The sequence below is a fragment of the Penaeus monodon genome, chromosome 3 (genome assembly GCF_015228065.2).
Source record: "Penaeus monodon isolate SGIC_2016 chromosome 3, NSTDA_Pmon_1, whole genome shotgun sequence".
Classification (NCBI taxonomy): domain Eukaryota; kingdom Metazoa; phylum Arthropoda; class Malacostraca; order Decapoda; family Penaeidae; genus Penaeus; species Penaeus monodon.
This window is the reverse complement of record NC_051388.1, coordinates 35092029-35099528: the sequence shown is the minus strand read 5'-3', so window position 1 is coordinate 35099528 and position 7500 is coordinate 35092029. Positions and strand designations below refer to the sequence as shown.

Genomic DNA, 7500 nt, shown 5'->3' with positions numbered 1-7500 from the left:
GCATGTGGATACAGGACACGTGTAAACTGTTATGCATGTGTATATGTATGTAGATATGTATATTTGTGAATATATGTGGATATTTGTGTATATATTCATATATGGATATGTGTGTGTATATATGTATGTATGTTATGTGTATGTATATGTGTATGTATGTGTGTTTATGTATGTGTATATGAGTATATATATGTATGTATGTGTAGATATGTGTATATGTGTATGTACATATGTATATGTATATATATATATGTGCATATACAGGTGTATACATTCATATGTAGGTGAACACTAATGTGTACTCATAATCGTATGTGTACATACACGTGTGTGTAAGCATATGTATGGCTATATTTATATATGCATGTATAGTCATAAGTACGCATGCATATACACATATGTATGCACATATAATGTGTGCATATGATATGCGCATATGTCTATATATGTGTATGCATGTGCATCTGTGTGCTTGTGTATAATGTAGGAGTATGTATGCATACCATATACTTGCATGTGCATGAAAATGAAGATGTGTGTAGTACTCAGGGCATTTGCGGGTAAACAGCTCTCTGCACTAGGTGCACATACACATAAATGAAACCATACACACATAATCACACGCGTATGCACTTCTGATACTCAAGCCCATGCTCATGGGATTATACCCTGGTGTAATGAGCAGGCCCGTGCATTGCTGCTCATAAGTCCACACTAGACACCCTGCTGGAGGGGATTATCAGTGACATCCCGGCTAAAATATTCCCCCTCCCACCAAGATACATCTAAGCCAGTAGGTGGGGGGGGGGATAACTCGGCTGTCTACCTCTTAATCAAAATTCATGACTGCCAACAGACCCGGGGCCCCTCGATGGATTTTTTTGGGTGTACATACTGGGTCTGTTTTCTCACATGTGCGGGGAATTTTTGGGGTTACCACCCATGGCGGTGAGGATTTAAAACCAGGTCAGTAAGTTTGGCTAAGGGAATCACTCCCCGAGCCCCACACAGCCCCAACCGGGGTTTAGGGTAGGTTTCTTGTTCCAAACGTTTAGAAAAAAATTTAATGGAAATTCCATAGTATAATAAAAGAGGGGCTTCATAGAATAAACCAAAAAAAGGTTTTCAATTTAAGATTTTTCAAGTCTATTTTCAACCAGTAGCCACAGGGGGTGAAAATAGTGGGGTTCTATGAAATTTCATTTACCCATGAGAGAAAAAACCCCTTTTTACAAATTTAGGGGAACTTTAAGGGCAAAAAAGTGAAAACATTCACATATACATTCTTCGAAAAAAACCAGAGCAGAATTTAACTTTACATCAAAAATGAAACCACTTCAAAATTTAAATAGGGTGATAAGAAAAAAAAATGTAATTTTTAAATAAATAATTTTGGCAGCGACCATAGAAGGGTTTCCCGGGACCATATTAATTATACCTCAGAAGGAAAAGGGAACAAATAGAAAAACAGATATTTACTTTTGGCACAAGATCCAACATTGAAAAAAAAGTTCAGTGACATAATAAGGAAGTTGCACTTAAAGTAGGCAGTAAAAAGGGAAAAAAAAAAGCCCAGCAAGCTCTCAAAGAAACTAAACAGTTTTATAAAAAAATGTAGGGTCATAAAATTTCTTTAAAAGGGAAAAAATAAAAAGGCATATGACGTAAAAATCCCACCATACTAGAAGCTATTAAAGACAGGGTAGAGGTGGTATATTGAAAAAATTTTTGTTTTATCAAGATGGGACAGCACCCCAAGCTCCATTTGGGGAAACTCCCTAACGGAAGGCCTTGCCGGGGGGGGGGGTTGAGGTCCCAATGTTTGGGTGACCCGGGACCAGAGGGCTCCATATGGGGGGTCACCAGTGGGGATGAGACAAATGGTTTCCCGGGTCCCCAAGGGCCCCTGTAGGGGGGTGGTGCACCCCCCCTGGTTCATTCCATTTTGGACCGGGGAGAGCTCCCCCACGTGTGTTTGCCGTGGTGGTACCAGGAGACAGGTCCGGGAGGTTGAGCTCTGCCCCCTGCCCCTGCAGCTAAAAACACCTCTTTGGTCCTTTTTCGGGGTTTAGAAAAAGTGGCTTGATCAAACCCTCAAGTCAAGGGGCAGGCACTGTTCGTCAGATGAAGGTCCTGTGTCCCATCATCCAATAGGCTGCAAATTTTTCCTATTACCCCTGGGGCTGTTGGGAGTTTTGAGCCCAACTATAGCTTCCCCCTCGTTGGACTCCGTGGTGGGGGGTGGGGTGAGGAAATGAAAATTCAAATTTCATGATTCTAAAATTTTTGCAAAGATATGCTCCTCCCTGGCGCCTCAAAATCCCCTGGCCCCCCCTCTGGAACATCAAGTTGTCACTCTGGCCCCTTTCCAGTTTCCCAAAGGGCAAGAATGGAATCGAAATGTTCCCCCAACCCCAAACCAGTAAAAAAGGGAAATGTCCTCCTCAATTAAGGAAATTTTACCGGGAAAATATGAAAGATTTCACATAGAAAGTACCTAATAGTGAAGACCATTGTGGTGTATAAATCTTGGATTTTGATATTTTGAATACTCAGAAAATATTTTAGGTGTGCAACTGACCCTACATCACCCCACAGGGGAAGGGTGCCTGATTTTTGATTTTTTGTCCCCAGCAGAGTGACCGTCTGGTGCGATATGCGCTTTCCCGGACTCAAGTTTTTTTCCCTAGAAACCCCAAACAGTGAAAGGGGATTATCTTTTCCAAACTGATGAGGTATTTGGGGAGAATTTTAGGGACTAGAGATTTTTGTAGGGGCAGTAAAACGTTTTAGAAAAAAGTTGAGGGTTTTTGAACAGTCGACACCAGCTCCCCTTCAAACTTTCCATGTTAGCCCTTTCCGAATCAGTTAATTGCGGTACCACTCAAGGAAAAACCCTTTGGCCAATCCTATGTGATGCTTCCACTGCCGGGGTTATGGGCATGGACCCAAACTCTTGCCATTTTAAAGAAAAGGGGCCCAAGAGTATGGAAAATTGGGGTAAAACAGGTAAAACTGCCCGGGGTCCAATAGCGTTACACTGCAAAAAAGCTCAAAGTTCATCAAAGCAATTAAAAGGTAAAAATTTGAAAAAGAAGTATTGGTAAAAAGGGAGCATAGAAAATTTTTTTCCGAGGAAAAACCGACGTGCCTGTGGCTGTTTGCACAGCCAGGTAACCCTTTCTTCGGTTCTAGCCCATCCTCCTTCCCCCCAAACCCCTTTTGCCCTTGGTGTTCTTCACCACACCACTGCCCTTCCCTAAACCTCTTTCCGATTGCTGAACTCCCTTTGGTGATTTTTTCCCCCAGAAACAATGGATGGGGGGTCTATTAGGGACTCCCCCCCCAAAGAAAGGGGTCTCGGGACCCATCAGTAAGCTCCAGGGGCCTCACTGGGGCAGCCCGCTGCCACCCATCCACAGGGGCCTCTCTGTAGGCAGAACCCCATGAAGCTAAGGCTGGGTACTCCCTTTCCCCAAGCAAAGAATAAAGGTGGGTTTTTGGGCCCGTCGGGGGGGCTCCTGGGCCTCAAGGGTCAGCCCCAGCTGCCACCACTCCACAGTGGCCCCCGCGCTAACGAATGCCCCTGAAAAAAGGGCTCGGGTTTCCGTTCTTTGCCGGGAAAAGAAACCGACCCGCATTAGGAATCTTTTTCCAAAAGTAAAACAACCTTAAAAAAAGGTACTCCGGGATCCTGGAAAGGGGGACAGTTAAAGGTTTTTGGGGCAAACCTTTGAGACAGGTGCTCCCTTATGAAAAGAAATGAAAAAATAATACCCTAATTCAAGAAAAACTGTGGGGGAAATTCAGCAAAAGGGAAGAACTGCAACATCTGATAGCTTCTGGAACCCAGTTTGTGTTCCCTACAAAAGATTAGACCGGGAAAATGTGTTTCCTGAGAGGATTTTAAACAAACCCATTTTGGACCTTTGATTGAAACCCCTGGAGGGGTAGAAAAATGTTTTTTGTAGGGTTTCCCCCTTTCCAGGCCCCCCCTGGACAACATTCAGGGGAAGGCTTGAGATAGGCTTTTACACCACCTTACACGTTGCCCCCAACCCTCCCAAAAAATTAAAAATAAATGATTTGGGAAAAACTTGGCAGTTTTTTTTCCCCCTCCTTTCTATCTGGGAGATTTCAATGGCGGATCACCCCCTTGGGGGACACTTTTTGGAACCCCGGGAAAGGGGCCCTTGGGGGTCCCCTTTTTTTTAAAAGAGATGCGTTTACTGAAAAATGACATCCCCAAAATTTTCCCAAATTTAACGGGGAAATTTTCCCAATATAGACTTTTCCCCCATTCAAAGGACTTCCCTTTGGGGGTTTTATGAAGTTGTGGGAAACAAACTTTTTCCAAAACTTTTTAGGGGGGTAAAAGGTTACCTAAAGAGGCGGGGCGACTTAAAAATAATTTTTTGCTTTGGGTTTTGGGGGCGGAATTTTCCTTGGAAACGTTTTTCCTTAATAAAAACCCACTTAGAGAAACCCTTTCCCAAAAAAGGGGAGTTCAAAGGACCGGTAATCATTCCCAAAATCAACAAAACTTTTAAAGGGGAGGAAGACCCCCCCCCCTTTTTTAATTTTCCAAAAAACCTCCCCTGGGTTAAAAACCCCCCTCTCAAAGTCTCCCCCTTATCCGCCCCCTTGCAGGGGGGAAAAAGGTGCTTAAACCTGGAAAAAAAACCATGCAAAACCCGTAAATGAGGGAAAACTTGCAAAAAGATTTTAAGTACAACTAATTCCCTGGAACCCTTTGGCCATTTTCCCCCCGGGTGAAAAAACAAAAATCTTTCTTTTTTGTGGGCGCAGAAAATTCCTCCTCCATTTTTTTCGGGGGGACCCTTTCCCTTCCAAAAAATGGGAAGTGCTATTCCCATCCCCCAAAAATGATATCTCACTTACCAAAAGCTCCCAAATTTTTTCCCTGGGGGCCCCCATTCAATAGGACTATAGGGTAAGTTTTCCCCCCCTGGAAAAGAGGCCCTTTAAAACCCCCCCCCCCCCCCCCATTCCCTGTCCCTTTTTTTAAACCCTGGGCCCAAAAAGAAATGTTCCCAACCAGGTTAGAAAATTTCACCAGTGCACTTTTTTTGAGGAGGGGAAAAAGGTAAACTTTTGGAAAAGGTCTGAAAAAGTTTTTTGACCCCAATCAAAACTTTGAAAAATTTGGAGAAAAGATGCACTTGTGAGGAGGAAACCCCTATACAGATTTTTCCAAAGGAAGTAATGTGGCGTTTTTTCCTAAACCTTAAACATTTTGGGAAGAAAGGGTTTTCTTAATGTTTACTTGGTTTGGGGCTTCCCAAATTCATCAAAGTTTTCAAGGGTTTAGAGTTTGGGGGGAAAACTTTCTCAACCTAAAAATAACTTAAGGGTTCCCAAAAAGGGTTTGTTTAAATGGACCCCCTTTTTTCATTCATAAAGACATGAAATTTTCCAAGTTTTTCTAGAATTTTTGGGGAATTTAAATTCTAGAAAGTTCTTCAAGGGAACTATACTGCTTCAGGTTTCGTGGGCCCTTCTGGGGGAAATTTTCCCAAAACCGGCTATACATTTAAAAGAGAAAATCCAGTTCCCTCATTTTGGCAACCCCCTGAAATTGTCCAAGAGTGAAGTTTTGGGTTTTTTAATTTTTACTAGGGTTTTTAAAAAGGGTCCCAATTCCCCCTTGGGCAAAAAGCACTTATTTTTTGGGGTTTTTTAATTTGGGGGGAGCCAAAGCTAGGTTTCCCAGGTTATTTTGTAATTTCTATGGATGGAGCATTATCGAAATCCCCCCTTTTTAAATGTTGGCTAGTTCAAAGAAGCTCTCCATTTCGGGGGGGGGGGTCATCTTCCCTGGGAGTCCCCCCATCCTGGAGTTTAGAACCATTTCCATTCAAAATTTAATATTTTATTCATGGAACAAAGGTTAACTCCTACATCCCCATTGGTTTTTAACCCCCTTTAAATGTTCCAGAAAAAGGGAATTGTGGTGACTTTTTTAAATTTATGGGGCTGGTTTTTTCCCCTTCCCCCCTTGGGACAATCGGGGCCTGGATTTGGTTTTAAGGGAAAAGGGAATCCAAAACAAAGCAGAGAGAGATTTCTTGGCATTTTAAATACCAAGGATAGATCAAATTAAAATGGCAAGCTGAAAATGGGTGGGCTTTGAAGCAGTGAGAACAAGACCATCGGCGCCTTAGAGCCCCAATCTTTACCAGATTATCTCCCCCATTAAGATGTTGAGATTGGAAACTATTTGAATTTTTATTTCTTTGGGCCCTTAACAACAAATTAAATCATACATCTATAAATTCCCTTTTTTGGGTTTTATTTTTCAAAGTAAAAGTAATTATTGGGTCCAAATGTTTATATATTTTTTTCCTCTTCAAACCGCCCAAACCCAGCATCGGAGTTTTCTTCTAAGAGGAAACTGAAAAATACCCCAGAAAAAATGGAGAGGTGAGAACCTTCTTTAAATATTAAGAAATATTTTTTTAAAAATAAAATGGGAAAAAAATTAAATGTGGTTTGGGGGTTTGGGGGGGGATAAGAGATTAAGTTGCTTAAAAAAATTTTAAAAATTTTAAAAAATATTAATTTTTATATAAAAAAATTATTGGGGAGGTTGTGTTGGGTTTTTGTTTTTGGGGGTTTTTTTCAAAAATTTTTTTTATATAATATTTAATAATTTATAAATTAAATAATATTTATGTTTATTTTTTTATTTTTTTTTATTTTTTAAAAAATAAAAAAAAAAAAAAAAAATTTTTTTTTTTTTTTTTTTTTTTTTTTTTTATTAAAAAAAAAAAAAAAAAAATTTAAAAAAAACATTAAAAAAAAAAAAAAAAAAAAAAAAAAAAAAAAATATTTTTGTTTTTTTTTTTGTTTAAAAATTTTAAAAGGGGTTTGTTTTAAAAAACAATTTTTAAAAATTTAATAATAATAAATTAATTTAATTAAATTAAAATATTTTTTTTTTTGTGTTGGGGGTTTGGGTTTTTATTATATATTATATATATATATTATATATATTATTTTTATATATATATATTATATATTTTTTGTGTGTGTGTGTGTTTTTGTTGTTTAAAATATAAAAAAAAAAACTTATATTAATTTAAAATATATATATATATATATTAATATTATATATATATATATTTTATATATTTTTTTTGTTTCCCCCCCCCCCCTTTTTTTTTTTTTAAAAATAAAAATATATATATATATTATATATATATATAGTATATATATAGTATATATATATATATATAGGTATATATATTATATATATAATATACATCCATACATACATATATATACATACATAACATCACATCATGCATCCATACATACATATATATACATACGTTATATATGTATATATATATAGTATATATATATATATATATATATTATAATATATATTATATATATATTATATATATATATTATATATAATGTGTGTGTGTGTGTGTGTGTGTGTGTGAGTGTGTGTGTGTGTGTGTGGGGGGG

At 38.4% G+C, this 7500-nt stretch overlaps 1 protein-coding gene across 3 annotated transcripts in view; it reads right to left on the bottom strand.

Annotated features, from left to right (window-relative positions):
- LOC119594339 overlaps window positions 1–7500 on the bottom strand; it is a 35126-nt gene that overhangs the window by 3924 nt on the left and 23702 nt on the right. The window lies entirely within an intron of this gene.